We start from the raw sequence: 20,405 nt of genomic DNA on the forward strand, positions 1-20,405 counted from the left end.
AAACACTAGGTCTATACTTAAGATCGACACACATTTCTGAGATCTAACTGTGAGTTAGTCAAAAATTTTGGCTTCAGTTATTTAATTTACTTTCACATTGACCATAACATTAAAAAGATTAAGTGGAAAAAGTAGAAAATATAGGTCAGTGCACCTGGATATTTACATGGTGAACACAGAACTATTATAATATGCTGAGTGGATTTATGTAAAATCAGACTATTAAAATTGTATAGATGATTTAAATTAAATTAATAACCTTAAAATGTATTTTTGGTCTAATATTGGCAGCATCAATTATTTTGCCCATTATAATGATCTACAAGTTTATCATTATGACCATGTAATATAAAATTTCTTAGATGGTAGAAAGTGAAGAAAAGTTTCAGTTTTGTTGAATTTATGACAATAACTTTTGAGTGTTTATATATTTTATCTAAAAGATGTGCATTATTTCATATTTGCTGTGTTATTTAGAATATGTTTTCAGTGCCAATGCAGATTTCATACAGCACATATGGAAAGGTAATATGTCTTTCTATTTCAGGACAAAGAAATCCACATGAAATCTCATCAATCATATAAGAAGCTGTTATAAGCACTTCCACAGTGATTTAGGTATTATTAAAAATACTAAGGTTTTATGTGTGTGTGTGTGTGTGTGTGTGTGTGAGTGTGTGTGTGTGTGCAGTTCTGCAGATTGAACCCAGGGCCTTGCACATGCTTAGAAAGCCCCCACAACTGATTTACATCCTCAACCCCTAAGTGTTATTTTGAAGCCCTCTCAAACAGAACTTCCCTCTTTCAGGGAAGGACAGTGTCATCACCACTTCAAATATGAATTCTTTAATATAATTGTCACAATTATCTAACAAGGTAGTCATTATGCCCACTGTAGAGAAAAAAGTAAATTGAAATAACAAAAGGTTAAACAAACTGGGCAAGATCACAGGCTTTGTAAGTGGTATGTTCAGGAACTATCCTAGATAGTCCTATGCCAAAGTCTTTTCTTAAACAATGTAGTGTGTATTAGGTGTGAAGATATAACTCCAATTGTGTTTTAAAAATCCCCCTGTTTCACTGGTTATCTTTCATCTCACTTCTAATGGGTGTGTTAGATAAATTCTTATTGTGCATTTGGACTTACTGGATTAGCCATTTGATTTTTTACCTTTGAGTACTACTCTAGACTTGTTGCCCTTAGAAAACTAACAGACATGGCTGTACTTATGGGATATCTTGGTTTTGTTGATGGGTGAGGAACACTGATCATTTTCCTGTGTACTTGGAGAGTGAGTATGATAACATAAAGACACAGAGATTAGCACAAGATACAATACGTCCAAATCTCGTATTCAGAGCTGGCTAAATCAGCCTTTTTGCTCAGATGATAGTACTCATATTTAGGGACATATAACAACATAATTAGGAAATCTATTTCCTTTCTATATATTTGCTTCAAGAAATAGCATAATTTCATTTTTGTCAATGTTGAAAAATATATCTTCACCATTGTTTAACATATGACATCAATTTATACTCGATGCATAATCTATGTTGTGGTATGTTTGAACCAAATAATTTTTAGAGTTTCTTGGAATATTAGAAATATTTTCTGTTTAAAGAAAATTCAAGTATGGCCTCTCATTTTTTATCCCGTTACATGCTTGGTAGGGTCACCTGACTATCTGTGGGCAGTGGCTGAGAGCAGTAGAAATGTGGGTCTTTTCCAGGCAAAAAGCACTTTTAAGCAGATGAATGTCCCTTCAGCTCTTTGTTTCTCAAATGTAGTAACTTAACTTACACGTTGAATGTTTTATTAATGACACATAAGTAGACTGAATCACTGTGACATCAGTTGGAAGCTACCCGACTCAGAGCACTTTCCATGAGATGTTATTGTGCCTTGACGAACTAGGCTGTAATTTTTGGGAAGTGTCTCTGTTATTGCATCATAGCCTCACCTCACATGAATAGCGTCTCTAGTCTTTGGCAGAGTCTATTTTCTTATATGGTAAGCAAAATGGTAACTAGAAAATACTGTGGGCAGAGTTCCAACTCATTACCTAAACAATCTCAGCAGACATCTAGTTGGAAAAGTCTTTACTATCAATAACTAGTTCTATAGTTCCATATTTAGAAAAAGATTTTTCTAACACTTTTAAAGCAAATTTTTGATTTGCTATAAACTTCTTTTGTAGAATTAGAAATCTATCTAGACCAGCTGTGCTTGACATAAAACTTCATATGAACAACAGAACAACAAAAGCCAATTAAACATGTCCTAACAAGTTAAATCAGTGATCTGTTCAGCATTGACCAATGACCTGTTGAACCTGAAAAATAAATATTTTGAAGCAGGTGCAAATTGGAAGTAGAACTGTTTCTCCTAGAATGCCTCTACCTTTATACATTTCACTAACTTCGGAACTGAAACATTTGTACTTAGTAGTGGGAAAACACAGATGTAAATTTAAGTCTGCTTCATGTTCTATATGATTTGATCACCACAATGGAAGAACATTTAAAACATATTTTGGATTATGTTAGGTTGATGAAGTTTTTGTTTTAATGGGAAGGTAAGAAATGGTATTTTCATATTTTTCTTTAATCATGCATTACCAAGCCTTGTGATTTGGTTAGCATAGGTATAATGAGTGCACAGGATAATGGCAGGAGAGAAGTACACAGCGAGAGTGCTTAGCTGGAAATCAGGGGTTGTGTCGTTCACTCCTGGCTACATGCATTCATTACCTGAATGCCTCTGAGCTGGTCACAGAATTTACTTTGCTGTCCTGTAGAATGAAAATCCAAAAAGTTCATAGTTAAGTGTCAAGTGTTGGTATAAGGAGCAGACAAGCTAAAGCAGGCAAAAATGACTTAATGACATGCAAATGTAATATTTATGTTTATTTAAATTTGGAATTGTGTAAGTAAACAATCGCTTGTATTCAGCAAAGCTACTTCCTTTGGCCTTCTGTCTTGTAACTTGCGATAGTGAACTGTTCCCCAGTGTCCTCTTGGAGACATAATCTGACCTTCCACCCCACATTCAAATCCTGGCTGAATGTCTTACCTGAGCTTGAGAGCACCCTCTGCACAACCTCCTTGTGGTGATCTCCACATCACAGGGCAGGGTACGCCTTAGTCTGTCTTCTCGCTAGATAGTGAGCTCCCTGACAGCAGAAGCAATACAATTTTTATTTTTGTAGCTCTGGTTTCCAGCATAGTACTTGGCCCATTGTAGATGCTCCTAAATGCTTACCCAGCTGATCATAAAGCTTGGAGACACTACGATGACTACTATATTTTAAAACAAGTATTTCCATTTAAAAAAATACTGTTCCACTTGGCTGTTTGACAATTTATAATAAATATGACTTTGCAATTTTTAATTGGAAACCTTTTAATTTCCTAATTAGCTTCATACAATTTATGTTACATCTAGTAGAGGGCAATTTTTTGCTTCTAGTAGTACTAGGAGTATTTTTTGTAAAACATGAGAATTCTTTGCAACTTTTTCCTTTTAAAGTTCTACTGAGCAGTTTATGGAATGGCAACCTGCCAAATGGTGATCCATTTTCTCAAAAACATCGTTTGAGACCATGCCAACCAAGCACACTAAGCTTATCTACTGCATCATAGTACAGTCACATAATTCGTGCAAAATTATGTTTGACATTAAATTATAAACCCTTAGCATAATAATAAAAAAATAAATAACCCTAAGAGCAAATTAAAAATATGTTTTCACTGGAACAGGTTATTAGCGCACTGGAAACTTGATCTGTAGTAGTCAATCCATGGGCATGCTTCCATTTCTGGAGGGGCTTGAAATTTCTCTCCGCGAAGAGAAAAAATGTCCCTAATTCATGAAAGGAAAATTAGCTAATAAAATAATTTTTTCCTCCTGAACTGCTGTTGATGAAAACATGTCCATTGCAATCATAGAAATGAGTGACTTTTCAAATAAAGTTGTTTGTGCTGCCATAAACAGAAGGATAGTAAAATCCTAGCTGTTCTCTGCCAAAGCAAGTAGCCAGCTACGTCCAGATCTTTTTTTATCCTAATGCAATATTCATATAAATGGTCTCTTCTTGGGACTGGTGCGGTCCAAAGAGACCCTATGGAAGAGAATCTGAGTTCCTGCTGAGTTTAGTGCATTTGGAAGCCTCAGTTATTAGTAACAAAACCAAACCAAACAGAACATAACACAATCTTCAAAGAATAAAAAAACATTCTACTTGATTACACCTAGAATTTCAAACTTTGCAACTGTCTTTACATCTCAAGTGGTCTTCTCTGTTGTTGACTGACCTACAAATCATAGATTTCGATTTTGATGGGTTCTAAATGGTCACTTCTAGGTTCTGATTTACAAACGCAGGAATTTATGTTCTAGTTAAAGCTTACTAAGTGTCTGTAGTTCTGGCTGCCCTTAAACTGAGATCAAGTTATTTACTATATGGGTATCTCCCATGATAAACCACAATAACATCCATGCAGAAACAACAAAATGTATCTTCAGCTTCCTTATTTATGAGGTTTAATTTCAATCAGCTTTCATATAGACATAATGTTTGTTCTTGCTTATTTGTATTTAAAATTAGTATTGTTGTTCTCATATTAAAATATATTTTGGCATCTGTATAAATGTTTATGAAAGTTAATTTCTATTTTTTATAAAAGCTTAAAAATTGAATATGTTTTCTTTTATGTAATTAGAAATAAAGCTCGAGAATCAGACAGACTACATCTGTGGGGGAGATACAAGAGTACATTTTACCCAAGATAACATTTCAAAATGATTGCCAGGTAACCTGCAAAATTGTAATGTGTTTGGCTGCCAAATTCATTTTAGTGTTGGGAATTAATTTTCCAATGTGTTTTTGGATGTAAGAGGTGAATTAATTATTGCAAGCACTGTGATATCTTTGGAAGTCTGGAGTGAGACAGTGAGTCCGATGAACATGGAACCAGTGATATAATTGGACTTGGTCCCTTTATCTTTCAAGGGCTTTTTTACATGACAACACAATATACACACTGCTCCAAGGAATACCTCTGGCACTTCTACAATTTTAATTTCTTTCTACACTCTGGCTCATTGTTGATTCTTGGAACCTAAGCAAGATGGTGTGTGTGTGTGTGTGTGTGTGTGTGTGTGTGTATGTGTGAAATAGAGCTTAGTATCTGTCAGCTTTCCTCAAGCAAACCTGAGGTCCCTTATTAGATCAAGGAACATTTGCAAAAGTTTTCCAGAGATAGTGATTGCTTCTCCTAGCTAGGAATGCAAACCTTTGCTGTGAATTTCAGTGGTGATTCCTGACTCAGAAAGGGCCTCAAGTGACACTCACTAGGAGCCCCTGAGATTGATCCTACACAGCGTCATGAAGGACTTACATCTCTAAACTGGTAACAGAGTCAGACCAGAAACAGGAGACAGATAGGGTGGATTAAGTCTTCCCCAGCAGACAGGCTTGGATTGTTGTCAAGTAAGACATGTTTGTCCTTAATATGAGAGAACCTACTTCAGCAGGGAAAATAAGTCCTGGCTTATGCAGAAGGATGAAATGGCAGGAGATTGTAAGGGAGCAGAAACTATCCCTGCTGTCTGCTATTTTTCCTATTTTCTCTCCTCTCAGTTTTCTGAGGATATAATGTATTTGACTTTTTCTTTCATTTCTTTTATTTTGGAACCTAACAAGATCAGTAAGCACATTATATTAAAATATATCTGATAATATTTGTTAAGTGGTTTGCATTCTGTCAGATTTCTTTTTTTCCCTTCTCTTTTTTCATACTAATGAGTGTATAAGAAACTTCAGCTGCTAAGGCAGAGGTCACTTTTTTAAAAGAAAGTAGTAGCTTAAATAGTGCAGATGGTTTCTCTAGGGCAACAGACTTCCTCGGCTGCGAGTCTATTTGGTCAAAGGGTCCTTGGTTAGGAGTTAGCGGTGCTTAGATTTTGGCCTTTGAGTTCCAGATTGAATATCTCTCCTTTGGTCGAATTTTATTACCATGTAATAAAATAAAATCCAAGATACTTAAACTCTTTTTAATGAGGACTACCAAAATATTTTTATTCTGTGGCCCTCACTTTGTCCTCTCCTTATTTTAATGAGTTTTAAAGACAAAAAAAAAGAGGAACATTTCAACCCTATCTATATAACTTTGATGCACTGATAGATGTATTAAAAGTTCAGATAAGCAGTCATTTTATTTATCTTAATATGAAAAGAAATAACCAAAGTTTTCTATCCTATTCTCCTTTTCCTGATTAATTTATCAGATTATGTGCTTGCCCCGGAATTTAGGCAGTTACAATGAGCTTCCAAACAGAAAACAAAACAATTTACACACCATTTCTCTGAGTTGTTCTTTTAATTTTCTTCTAGCCTGACCATTTGTTTATTTTGGCCTTGCATTTGGAACCCAGCTTTTCTTTAAAGAAAATAACAAGGAAACAACAAATTTGCCAACTCTAGTACTTTTTGAAGATTGTTCTCTTAAACTCAGTAATTGACATTTTTAGGTATACGACTAAATTTATAACTAGCACACAAGGTTTGGATCTTTTCTTTGCAGAGACACTATCTAAACTATTTAAATAAGTACACAGAGCTATACATGTTCGTTTAAAGAGGACTGTAAGCAGCAATTACTTTTTTCTCTAAATATCACTTTGACTATTTGACTGCATGGTTATTCTGTCATTGGCTTCTTCTCTACTATAAAAATAAACAACTAGGGCAATACCTTGGCTAAATCAGAGCAAAATTACTTTAACGGAGTGACTGAATTGAAATGGAATTTTTAAAAATGACTCACTCTTGACTTTTTCAATGAGAAGCAATATGGTCTCCTTTCAGGCATTCTGCGTGAAGTTATTTTGAAGTTGCATTAATTTTGTATCAGATAAAGAAAATTACACATATCTCCCCAACCAACACAGCAGAACACACTATGTCTCTTGCTAGCATATGGTACTCATCATTAGCAGTAGCGGCAGCAGCCACCTCTTTGAGTTGACTGGTGTAAAATAGAGCTCCAGCTCGAATCTCTTGTCTGCTCACCATAGCTTTTTCTAGTTAAATTGGTACCACAATCTGTATGGTTTCATCACTCCATTGGCAGTTTAATATAAACATCTGTTTCCCGTCTTTTATATCCTATCTGAGATTTATTCAGTCCCTCTGAGTTATCTGTCCTTTTTTCCTTCCCCATTTATTTCCCTTGACTTTGAAAGGATGTTATATTTCTCAATATTTCTTTAAGCTTTTGTTCAGAGGTGTGTTTCATTGGATGTATTTAATTACCTTCTCTTTTTTTCCTCCTGCTCAAGAACTGCTTGTTTGTAATCTCCTCTACTTTTATGTATTATTAAACTTGTTGCCCTTTCAGTTCAACTTTCTTTAAAAACAAAGTAGCATAATTCCAGGTTTTAATGATGGGGGCATCATGATGCAACTATGGAGAATCTTGCTCAAGTTCGATGATTTGTCCACTTCCCACCTGTATTTTACATTTACCACTGTAAAATGTAAGCATTTGAAGATTCTGGCACCTGGATCATAGTATTCTGTTACTCGTCCATTCATTTGTAATGATGTAAAGCAAGGGTGTTTCTCGTGAGCTAATAATCTATGGGAGAAGCCGAGACCTGAATCAGTGACAGCAGAACGCTTTCATTTGTTAAATGGCAGGAAGTATCCAGTCCAGAGGTCATTATTATTAAGTCAAATAGAAAGGTTTTATTTTCCTATCTTTTTCTTTTTAATTTGGGAGCTGATGATAAAGATTGATGCAGTGCAATTCACTAACTACAGGGAAATTCTGGAATTCTGTAAACAATTGGCAAGCAGAACTTTGTTCGTATTGTCCCATTAAGCTTAATATGAGGTGTTAAACTTAATGAAATGTGGTGAGTGAAGTGTTATTTTCCTATTGGTTAGTGTAACAGTCATTAACAAGTAGGACATGACTAGCACTGAAAATAGAATACGGTATCCATGACAACACAGAGTTCAGCGTTCAGCTTTTCCATTTTCAGCAAATGGGCAGCAATTACTTAATATTTCCCTGATTTATTAATTTCTTTATAAGTGGGAGTAACAAGAAGACTCTTGAACTGGGCATTTATTAACCTAAATTAATGAAAATTTTTAGTTACATTATGTATGTCACCAGTTGGTCATTCATACCTTCCAATAAACATTTGTTGAGATTTTACTTCATGGTAGAGAATATGCATACAAAATGAATGAGACAAAATTCTTGCCTACAAGTTGTTCACTAATTAATGCCATGGTTCTCAAAGTCAAGGTTCCAGACAGGCCACATCTTCATCCTTGGGAAGTTGTGAGAAATGTAGATTTTTCTGAGCCCATCCCAGACATACTCCATCAGCCACACTGGGGTGAGGTCACTGGTCCACACCCTAACATGCCCTGTATGCAATTCTCTAAAGTTAGAGAATCACTAGTTGACAGGAGAAAGTCAACATTTTCCAACTAATTGCTTGCTTCACAATTCAAACAATTAGAAAAATGGGAGGACAGTATACTTTTATTTTAAAAAGTTCTCATTATATGTAGCTTCAGAAGTTCCATAAATGTTTATTCTTTAGGTTTATAGTCAAGATATATAGACTACAGACTAACTACACATAATTAATTATAAATTTAATGAAAATAAGAAATTCCTAATGACAATCATACAAATTTCATAAATCTTGCTACATCTTGTCAGTGAACCTATAGCATCTGGAATATTAAATTACAACCCTCAAAACAGAAGGTACATTTTAAAATGCTTGAAGAAACCATCACTGTTATTTATTTTTAAATTCTACATCCATCTACCACAATGCTATACAGATAAATTTTCAATAATTGTCCAGCATACTCATGGATTTAAAGCTTAAAAAATTTTCACCTTTTCTTGTATTTCTGCTTTAAAAACAAAGGTGAAAAAAGGGTTGAAAGTAGGATAAATTCTCAGATTTCTTCAAATCTCTGTGTTTTGCTATTTTATCTCTTATCTCTATGCTTATTAATAAAAGTTCTCTTTTACAGATATATTCATATACATACTAATTTTACTCTAATTATTCTCTCTGTTGCTTATTCAACATTTGTTCTTTGTATAATTGCATCTCCATTTTCCAGATAACCATGGGCTTAAAACTTTGCACATTCAGAATGACATGTGTGTTCTTTCATGACATCAGTCTACACGTAGAACTGTCTTTTCCTGATAACTCCACAGAATCCTTCACTCTTCACACTCTGAGGAACCCGTCTCTCCTCTGAAGTATCCCAGTGACAATAACCATTTAGCACTTTGTGCCCTTGATTATTTATCCTCTATACACCCTATCCTGTTGATCTTCACAGTATTACTTAAGTAGCTTTGTTCTTTGCTTTAAAATTACAATTTATGACACATTTCATAAACTGTCAAATATTGTATTCCATACAAGGACATCCAGTACATTATGTAGAACCATTGGAAACATGTGACTAATATAACAATGCATTGCAGGAAGGCAGATGGATGAGTCCAATGAGTTAGTATAATATCGAACTCTTTGTGATTCAGGTATTGCCCCTGTGGGTCCAGTTACGCTACTGCCTGTTACAGTTGAAAACTATACTCTAAAATAGTTAATCATTTCAACATGTAGATGATAACACAGACATTGTTGCATAGAGGAAGAGTATAGCACGTTCCTCAGGCAATCAGACCTGGGTTCAAACTCCTTCACCACTACTCACTTGCTATGTGCTCCTAAAGAGGTTCAAGGGTTCCTCTGATTCTATTTTCTCAGTTATGAGAATAATATTCATTTTTGAAAGTTAAATGAAACAATAAGTATTTGGAACAATTTATCATAAAGTCTGACCTAAGCTTGTTCAACATATCTCTATCCTGGCAATCAAACTTCTGCCAAGAGAATAAAAAACAAACAAACATGAAGAAGAAACTCACCCCCCCAAAAACAACAGCCAACCGACTCATGGTTTCAGGAGATTCAGTCCATAGTTGGCTGGCTCCAAGGAAGGAGCATCATGGGGAAAAGGGATGGCAGGGCAAAGATGCTTAGTTCATGGTGGCAGAAAGCAGAGCAGGAGGACAGTGCCTGAGAGGAAGCAGCCAGGGGCCAAATGTCACACCTACTGTCATGGCTCCACAACCTACCCAGACATATCCAGAAGTATCCTTCACTGACCTCCCGGGAATTTCTTAGTCCAGTTAAATCCACAAATCATGCATGGTCACAGGTGTCCTAACACCACCAGAGCGAATTTGTGCAGAGGCAAACTGAGCTTTTGGAACTTCAGAGAAGTCCTTAAAGGAGGACAGGGTTAAGCAAATGGCCAGCGATTATTCACCAAAAACAATGGCTGCACCACCAGGCAGCACAATAAATTGCTCGTATTGCTTTGTTTCTGTTACTAGTGTAAAAGTACTTTGAGGATGGGAAATGCTTGTCTTAGATTAGATGTATTGTACAAGCCCTGGATATGCTAGAAACTGAATCATTCTTTCAGAGTAGCTGAAGGCATAAATGAATAGAAGAAAACTTCCAGATTAAATCATCATTTTAAAATATCTTTTGTTATTGTTTCATCACTTTTTTTTCCAAAATAATCACTAACTCTACTGTTGTGATACAGAATGGCCAACTTTTTTTTTTTATTATTGCCTTTCCAAGGTATCTGTAATGTAGCCTCTTATTGCTATTTTAACTTGGTTGATCGTCACTCACCTTTTGCTCTTTTACTCCAACTACACTACTCTTTGTCCTTTACATCTTTACCCTTACCCACTTCCGTCTTCACACTTTTGGCTACATTTGCATGAATCTTTAGGATGTACATCTGGGTCTTCCACATATTTGGAGGTGTAATCTAAATCCTCTTTTTCCTCCCATTAGCCTATTGGGCATTTATTAGTCCAGTTACATTCATAAATCTTTTATTTTTGGGGGAGTACGTGGGCTGGTGGTGTTCAAGGCTCATTAATGACAGTTCCTTGTTTGCCATCTGCCTGCACTGCATCTCTTCAACTAGACTTTATATTCCCTGGGTGCAGGTTCTCTCTTACACATACTTTGGGATGACACTTCAATGTAAGTGTGCAACTTAGTACTTAGGGTGTGTTCATGTATATTTTGCAAGCTCCGTGCTATTTCTTTATGCATAGACTATGTAGAAATTCATGTACCCAGCCTTTCCAACCCTACCCATGATGTGACAGAGTCAGAGTGGAGCTGCATAAAGTGTCATGAAGAGCAAGAGCATTGACAGGATGGACAAATTCCAAAGAAGGTAGACATTTGCTTACAGTTTCAGCAATGAAAGGGAGTTGCTGAATCCTAAAAAAAAAAAAAAAAAAAAGGACGAATTCATAAAGAGGGCTAATCTAAAAAAGTAATTTAAGAATATCCCCTAGAGAAATCGAACTTGGTTGAATATAATAGTAGCCAGAGAATATAAATTCATTTCAAAAAAGAACACAGTAATGTTCCCATTCTGAAATTTATATGCTTAAAACATTTGTTTTGCTTTATAATGTTTTAATGAGGGAAAGTGAGATGTCGCTAAATGATCATAAAATATATCCAGCTGCTGATCATGGCTGTTGCATTTTATAAATTATTAATAATTAAGAGATATGGCCTTTAAATTTTGAAGAATTAAAAATAACTAGAAAGAAGCTTTGTTTGTTTACTTATTTATTTGATTCAACCTGGGATACTGGGAATTAGAAATGGGGGAAATTTTCACCGGAGTATCTCTTTATAAAAACTGCTACCACATACTACTTAATCAATAATAATAATGTATTAGAAAATATCTTCCTTTATTTTCTTATGTTCAAGAAACAAAACATCAATATGGAATATGATATAGGCACTTTAACTTTTTGCTTTGTGTTTCATTTACTACTGGGACAACTATAAAATAAGGAAATTATACATGTTCAGATAGACATTGATCAATCAATCTATAAAGCTGAACTAAGAGGGTACATGGAAAGACAGGAAAATCATTTGATAATATTCAATGAATTTAACAGATACACTTTTGTTTAAATGATATTTATGTTTAAATTATAGTAAGGTTCTGATGTTCCAGCATAATATAGTTTTTGGGTTAGTTATGTTGGTTTACTCTTTTAAAAAAAATATGATAAACTTAAGCATATTTTCTTTTCTTCCTATATATTAAAGAAAGGGTTAAATAGTCTCTCCCTCCTCCCATTTGGCTAACTTCCTTCGAATTCTTCCAACATTAATACAATGTTGCTGACTATGTTATGTTGTTACTACATTGTGTCAAATCAAGAGAATAATTGGACATTAAGATTCATCTCTGAATACATTAATTAGATGATTTCTTTATTTCTGTCGTAAGTTACTAATGATTTCCTCTCCATAACTAGGGAAACTCTTCAAGAACTCATTATCCTTTTGGGATCCTATAGTGACTTTAAGCTGATTTTTGGTGGATGTGGTTGTTCTGGTAACAGTGGACTCTCTATTAAAGTCCAAAAACTAAAATTTCAAAAGGAGAAGATACTATTTAGATTTAAAATATGTGCCCTTCAGGGGGTTATTTCTTTTCTTATGAAATATGTTTCACAACAGTGGTACCTATGGAGAGACAGGAGGGCCCCATGAATACTAATAAGCTCATCAGGGTGATTGTTGAGAAATCACAATCTCTCTAAATGCTGAGATTCTACAAATATCTCCTCCCTAGGCAGAAGACAGCCATATTCTCTGCAGCTCAGAGTTTATGTGTCGTATTGTACTGAGTGTTCACTGAAAGTAGGTTCCTAGTGTGACTTATCCCTGTATTCTGAGTGCCGTATCTATTGCAGATTATATGAGGTGCTCAATTAATTATGGTTATTACCTAATTAATAAGCTCATTTCACCTCTGTGAGTTGAAGGATGCTAAACTAGAAATTATCTGAAGACTTTTCTTGTTGTAACATTCTATAAAATGAGGCATTCTTTCAGTAGGCATCTTTTTGTAGCTAGTGAAAATGTTCAAAAACTTTTCATCTTAACATCTCATATTGCTATAACTAGACAACATTTCTTACAAATAAATTGTTTCTTTAAAACTATTATATATTAATCAACTACATTGTATTCTTGATTAAATCAATACCTATAAGGATAACTTATCACATCTTAATGCAGGTAACTGGAAAGCAATTGATGAGCTGAAGAGATAACACCATAGATTTCGGAACTGATCACCTGGGAAGACACCCAAAGATAAACTGAGTTTTGCTCTTAGCTCAAGTGGCCTTACATCACTTTTCCTTGACATGGGTGCTGAATTCTACTTGACACATGGATATTATTAAACAATCTTTAGCGCAAGAGGAATTTTTGTAGATTAGATTACAGCACTCAACATAGAGTTATTGGTCTGTAGCATATGTAGTGTTCAAGGCCATTTGACTTGAGCCAGATCTTGATTTTAGAGATTTGTAATATACTGAGAAACACACAAGAATAGGAATGATAACATGAGGACAGAACCACAGAGAAGAAAGAAAAGGAGGTTTCCTCCAGACACTAGCACAAAATGATATAGGCAAATGCTGTTTGAAATGTCCTAGGGCTCAAACTCAGAAGGAAACCACTAATGGATGCTCTTCAAAGTTTATTGTTTTCAAGTGATGGACCCTGAAATTTAGCTATAATAACTTGGAGTTTTTCTTATGCCCTCTTCCCAGTGTTTAATGGGTTTTTCAAAAATGCTAAAAATCAAGTGACTCCAGAAGTTTATAACAAAATGGGTTCTTTTACTGCTTCTACTTACTGACTGCTGACCATATAGAATTGTGTTCTTGAAAGCTGCTCAATATCTTTTCAATTTGTCCATAACCATTCCAGGAAAAGTCAGAATTATGAATTTTTTTCAGTATTTCTCTTGAATTAAAAAGCAGGGGAACTCGTTAGCAAGGAGTTGCAGTTGTTGCATTTTTGATGGTACTAAATTACAAACATATGTGTTATATTGATTAACTAGTAAATAAAGCCATTTTGATACAATATTTCCCCTCATTATTTGCAGTTTCACTTTCCTTGGTTTCAAATACTCATATCCAACTATTGTTTCAAAATATGAAATAAAAATTAACTAGAAATAAACAATGCATAGATGTCAAATAACTTTTATTATCACATTTTGTTATAATTGTTTAATTTTTGTTTCCTATATTACCTTCTTACTGTGTCTAATTTGTGAATTAAACTTGATTGTATATATATTTAAATTTTTTTATTTTAGAGATAAAACACTAACAAAACAACAATGAAGACAAAATCAAAACAACATAAAAACAGCAATAACAATACATGATCTCAAAAAAAAGATAGGAATAAACAGTGGTTGCTACACTACATACTGTTATCTTCATCGAAGTTTCTCAGTCCACCAGATGTAAGAATGAAAGATTGATCAAACAATCAAAGACAGTAACAAGTAATAAAAAATACCATTAGAAATGATGTAGAACTTCACCATACAAGATGGTAGGAATTCACCAATGGTTCTTATCTACATGTTGTTGTTTTCAGATCAGTCATTGTGATTACCAGATACAAGTGTTCAAACTTGGTCAAGAAAAAAGAAAATTTTAAGCATTGACTGTTTCTTTCAATAAACTGCAGACATCAGTATAGGTATATACTACAGTGAGAACTAGTGCATACAAAATCAGGTTGTATCCACAGTTTTGGGGATTCTGAGAGAAAAGATGTGGAATAAATGCCCTGTGGATAAAGATGATCCTACTGTCAATTGACTCTAATCTCTTCCACTATGCTCTTTCACCTGTTCAGTTGGATAAGGAAAATAGCATGCTGTCATAGCCCAAAGTAAATGAACTTCAGTTGTTGGATGAACTTTGGCAAAGCTGTTGACCATGTATTATGTTTTTGGGACTATGTAGAGTCCTGGAAGTAGAACTAAAGATGAAAACAAACTTAGTTCCTGCTCTAGGAAGAGGGTTTAAGACCAGAGAAAGGAAGAATACATTATTCAATTAATTACGTAGTGAACAAATTTATGACACATTTAGACAATAAAAAAAGGCCTTGAGCCATGCAGTGCAATTGAATGGTGTTGGGTGTGTGTTGTTGTACGATCATATTTATGTTTGTGAATTTCATCTGCAGTGTAGCTGGACCAGCCCATAGTGGATGTGAAGAAACCAGCAGTGCTCATTTAGAACTAGGTCGTGACCATAATGGTGAGCAGGGACATGTACGCCATTTAACACTTCAGTGAAAGACTTTGTGGAGTTTAAACTTTAGTATTCATCAAGTTCTGGTAAGGTGTCACATGCTTTTTTATTTGCTACATATATAAGAAAAATGAACATTTTAAAAAGTCTTTTGCTCAAGACTTTCCCTATATGCCATGATATGTCCAAGTATTGCCAACCAGGCCATCACATAAGAGAGTAATGCAAAACATTATTCATTCAAAACATTATTCAGCTGATTCATAGACCCTTAATCACATGACTTCAGTCTATGACTTTGTAGTGCATGACATTTTATTTTTAGAGGTTCTTTAAGAATCTCAGTGAAAACAGTGCATTTGAAAACACTTTTCAAAGTATGATTATAAATATGTAGTGATGTTGATTTTCATTTTTTGTAAGTTCCAATCATAAGTACATCACTTATAAGTTAATGTTTAAACATATTTTTGTTTCTTTTTTTGTTAAAGAGGAAAGGTTTATTTATCTCACAGTTTGTAGAGGTTTCATTTCATAGTTGGCTGGTTCCAAGACAGGGTGGCATGGCAGAGGGGCATCACAGAGGAGAAACAGTTCATGGCAGGCAGAAGGCAGCAAAGCAGCAAGCAGCAAGCTACAAGTGACAAGCTCCTTTCTGTTCCTTATATCTTAGCCATATTGGTAGATAACATCGATCAGTCAAGTTTCAGGGTTTTGCTTTATTTTTCTGAGGCTATGTCTTTGAATTGTGGGCTTTTTAAGTCATCACATTTTAAAAAATGTTTTAGAAAATTCCACACATAAAAGTAGAGAGACCAATAATGATAATTATTTACCTTTTCCTATCATCACCCAAGAATATTTTTAACAATCTAACTTCATCCATTCTTTACCTCTTTATTTTTTATTTTGCCAGACTATTTTAAAATAATTCAGAAAAATATATAATTTTACCTTCTGATACCTGAGCATATATCTCATGTGATAAACATTTTATAAAATAACAATCATTTCCTCTTTACTAACATCACATCTAACAAACTTAATAAGACTTCCTTAATATCACCTAATACTCAATTTTATGGTGAAAACTTCCTACTTGTGTTCACGATGTCTTTAATTATTGCTTTACTTAAATCACGATTCGGTGGTCCACATAGTACATTTAGTTTTTCTCTTCTAAATCTTTTTTTATTCTGTGACCCTTCCTCCCCGTTTCCTCCATTTTCTTCCTGCGTTCTTTCTTACTTCCCCTCCTACCTTTATTTTCATGCAGTCATTTGCTGGAAATATCAGCCACTTGTCCTGAAAAGGTTGCTCTTTCTTTAAGCTAATGGTTGTTGAGTTCATCTGTTGGCTGTGTTTCCTTAAAATGAATCATTAGCTCTAAGTTTCATCACTGACTTAGCTAAAGCTTTTGTGAAAGACTCTAGGACTCTAGGCGTGTTGCTAACAGTTTATTTAGGAGATGACTCCCCACGATGCCTCAGAGAGACAAATAAAAGAGGAGGTCCCCTGTCGGTTGATTACCCAGGTGCCTGCTTTACATAGTGTGGCCCCGTGGGACCTCTAAAACGCTTCCAGAATTTTCCCACTGTCTCTCATTTCTCTCTAGATGATTGCAGAGACTCAGAACTGTTCTCCAGAATGGCAGCTGAGACCAGAGATTGGCAGAGGGGTAATATATGAGGTATCTGCTATAACTCGTTTCAGGGTTTTGCTTTATTTTTCTGAGGCTGGACCATTTCATAGGTGATTCCATGTATGTCTTTTGTATGAGGCATTCAATGACCGATTGATCCACTTTATATGATTCTGAGATTGAACAGCAGTATCATACCTTTAAAATGCCTTTTCCAGTACTGATTTCGTATTCATTGACAATCATACACATACCTGTCTTTTCATTCAGGGCTGTAAAATGTTACTTTGTTTTCTAATTTCACCATTTCTTCTGTATTTACTGGCTGGAATTCTTCTAAAAACTCTTTTACTAATTATTTCATTACCTTAGGATGTAGTTTACATGGGAAATACAGGGTACATTATTTATACTGTCCTCCTACCCTCTTAGTTACTTACCAGGTGGGAGCGTGTAGTAGGAGGCTGCTCACCTCAATAGATAGAAATTTGAAGAGGCTGAGGTCCCAACGTATCCTTCAAAGGCAATGGCCTCCATGGCCACTGGCCCTTCCGCGGACTCCACCTTCCAAGAGCTCTAAAACATCCCCAAAAGGCCATGGGCTGAGGATGAAGCTTGCAACACATGAGCCCTTGGGGGACATTTGATATCCAAACTGTGGCATAGGTGTATTCCTTCTCTCTTGAGGTTTCTTCCCCTTCACAGCAAACATATTCACAGATAGGATGAAGGGAATGAATCAGTTGCTTCTCAGTATCCTTACCTCACTGGCCAAGACTTTCAACTATGGTTGAGAGTAAGACAATTTTAGTAAGAGTTATTTGCATAACATGTAGAAAATTGTCACTGCCTGTCTTAGTTACTTTTCTTGTTGCTGAGAAAATAGCTGACACCCACAAGTTAAAGGGGGGAAATGTCTATTTCAGCTCACAGGCTGTAGAGGTTTCAGTCTATAGTTGCCTGATTCCAAGCCAGGGAAATATAGCAGAGGTGCCTCACAGAAGAGAAGTAGTTCATGGTGTGGCAGGCAGAAGGCAGTAAGGTAACAAGCAGCAAGAAGCAAAGCAGCAAGCAGTAAGCTTCAAGCAGTAAGCAACAGCAACCACCCTGTCTTCTTTATGTTCCATTATACACTGGACCCTTGAGTTACACCAAGCCTCACGTATGAACAACTTGGGTTACAAACAGAGTCTTAGATTTAATTTATGATCAATATCTTGAGTTATGACACAAATGTTGGTTGCTTCTGTGGCTGTAAGCATTTCTTGCAATGCCAGAAACGCACATGTAAGCATCAGTTTGAGTGCAGATGTGCATATTTATGGATATGATTTTGATCACCACTTTATATGATTGCTGTGATTACTGCTATCAAATGGCCCCCAAATACATAGAAAAAAAGCTAAGGAAGGAAGAGAAGGTAAAGAAAACAATCACAATAAAAAAGACGATGGAAATTGTGGGGGAAATATGACAGTGGTGTTTGTGTGACTAATATCATTAATATGTACAGCATGTTGGAATCCACCATCTGAACATTTTTTTTTTTTTTTTGGTGTCTGGAGTCAAATTAGGACCTTGTTCTTTTCAGGCAGGTGCTGTACTATTGAGCTATATCCCTGCCCCCATCTCAACAATACTATGAGAAAAGATTTGCATAAGGAAGCCAGTGTTGATAAAGGTGCTACTCAAATTAGTAAGTCATGATCAACAGTGATAGATGAGAAAGAAAGGCTATTATTAGTGTGGATAAACAAAAGGCAGATGGAAGGTTATAGCCTAGCTGAATCTATAATGTGTGAAAAAGTTAGGGTCATATCTCAGAAGATTAACCCACCCATGAGAAATAATGGTGAAACATTTCATGCCAGAAGTGGTGCTTTCATAATGGTAAAGTGAGAACTGTGGTTCGTAGTATAATGAGGCCTGGTGAAGCTGATGACAAGGCTGCTAAAAATTACATACCCTACTTCCAAATGATGACGTAGAGAAATGGGCTTTGTGCTCATCAAGTTTTCAACTGCGTTAATATTTGCCTTTTGTGGAAGAAAATGCCCAGCAGAACGTACATTACCGACAAAGAGAAGAAAATGCCAGTCCACAAGTCAACTAAGGATAGGCTAGCCTTATTGCTATGTGCCAGTGCAAGTGGTGACCTCAAAATCAAACCTCTCTTGGTTTTTCACATTGAGACACCTGGAATGTTCAGAAAACAGAAAGTTATGAAAAGTAGGCTAGGCATCATGGGGAGAGCTAATGCAAAAGCCTGGGTAACAAGACTACTTCTTCTTGAGTAGATCAGGGAGGCTTTCTGGCTTACTTTTTAGAAATATCTGGAGGACAAGTGTTTACCACCCAAGGCTCTGCTATCATGGACTCAGCTTGTCCACAAGGTTTGGAAGAAGAATTGGCTGTAGAGTACCCATAACTCTCAGTGGAGTTCCTCCTGCAGGTTGTAGCTGACTTTAAGAAGCTATACACCAAGGAACTGTTCCTGACGTGCTTCCAGATGGTCTCGAAGGCAGATTTAACCCATAAAGAGTTCTGGAAGGAACGTTACAACATCTTTTCCTGTGTGGGGTTAATTGAGAAATCCTGGGGCAATGTTTCTTGAAAGACACTGAGATCTGCTTGCAAGAAAATGTAGCGTAAAATTATATAGGAGAGTGACTTTGAAGGCTGGGTAGAGGAGCCTGAGCCTTCAGCTGGCCCTGTGTTGATGACACTGTCACTAGAGCAGAGTCCACAGGCTTGCAGGTGGACAGTGGTGATGTTATGGAGCTGGCGGAGGAACATTCAAAGGAACTGCCTACAGAGGAACTTCAGCAACTTCTCACTAAGCCACAGAGAAGGGCAGCTGAGGAGCTTTCTCAGAAGAGAGGGGAGTATCATCCATCAGTGCAGCAAAGTTCTTCTTCAGAAATAAAGGAAATTTGACAAAATGGACAGAGCTACAAATATTTGTAGAGAAGACCCACCCAGGCCGAGAAAGAAGCCAATTGTTACATTCACTTGCTTAATGACAATGTCTAGTCATATGTGATAAAGAGTAGAAACAGACAACCTTAGCCTAGTTTTGAGTTCTGAAAAGGTTGAGACGTAGTGAGCCAGAAGTAGGTCCTAGTGGACTCTCCCAAGGACAGAAAGGACACCAGAGAACCAGATTTCTGATGTTCTTCTGGAAGGAGCTCTTCTTGTGCTTCATCCTCCCTTTCTGCAAGTCAAAGCTGACAAGATTAATGTGAGTACTGCATGAAATTGTTGTTTCTGGTAAACTAGCCATATTTTATAACTTTTTGGTGAATACACTAGGAAAATTATTGGTGTTTCTGGTAATCTACACATATTATGCAACCCTTTTTTATTATGAAAAGGTTAGATCAACAGTGCTTTGGGAGGCTCGAATGCATTATGGGTATTTTTATTACCTCTTATGGGAAAAGTGTCTTGAGTTACAACCAACTTGAGTTACAACCAACCC

The 20,405-nt window shown here is 35.8% G+C and overlaps 1 long non-coding RNA gene across 1 annotated transcript in view; it reads left to right on the forward strand.

Annotated features, from left to right (window-relative positions):
* The first annotated feature begins 19,581 nt into the window (after positions 1 to 19,581).
* Positions 19,582 to 20,405, forward strand: part of LOC106149220 — an 18,070-nt gene continuing 17,246 nt past the window's right edge. Inside the window, exon 1 of the long non-coding RNA XR_001235249.1 lies at positions 19,582 to 20,165. This is a non-coding gene — a long non-coding RNA (uncharacterized LOC106149220). The remainder of the gene's footprint in view (positions 20,166 to 20,405) is intronic.

Source organism: Chinchilla lanigera, unplaced genomic scaffold, assembly GCF_000276665.1.
Source record: "Chinchilla lanigera isolate Chin_1 unplaced genomic scaffold, ChiLan1.0 scaffold00039, whole genome shotgun sequence".
In the NCBI taxonomy this organism is placed as follows: Eukaryota; Metazoa; Chordata; class Mammalia; order Rodentia; family Chinchillidae; genus Chinchilla; species Chinchilla lanigera.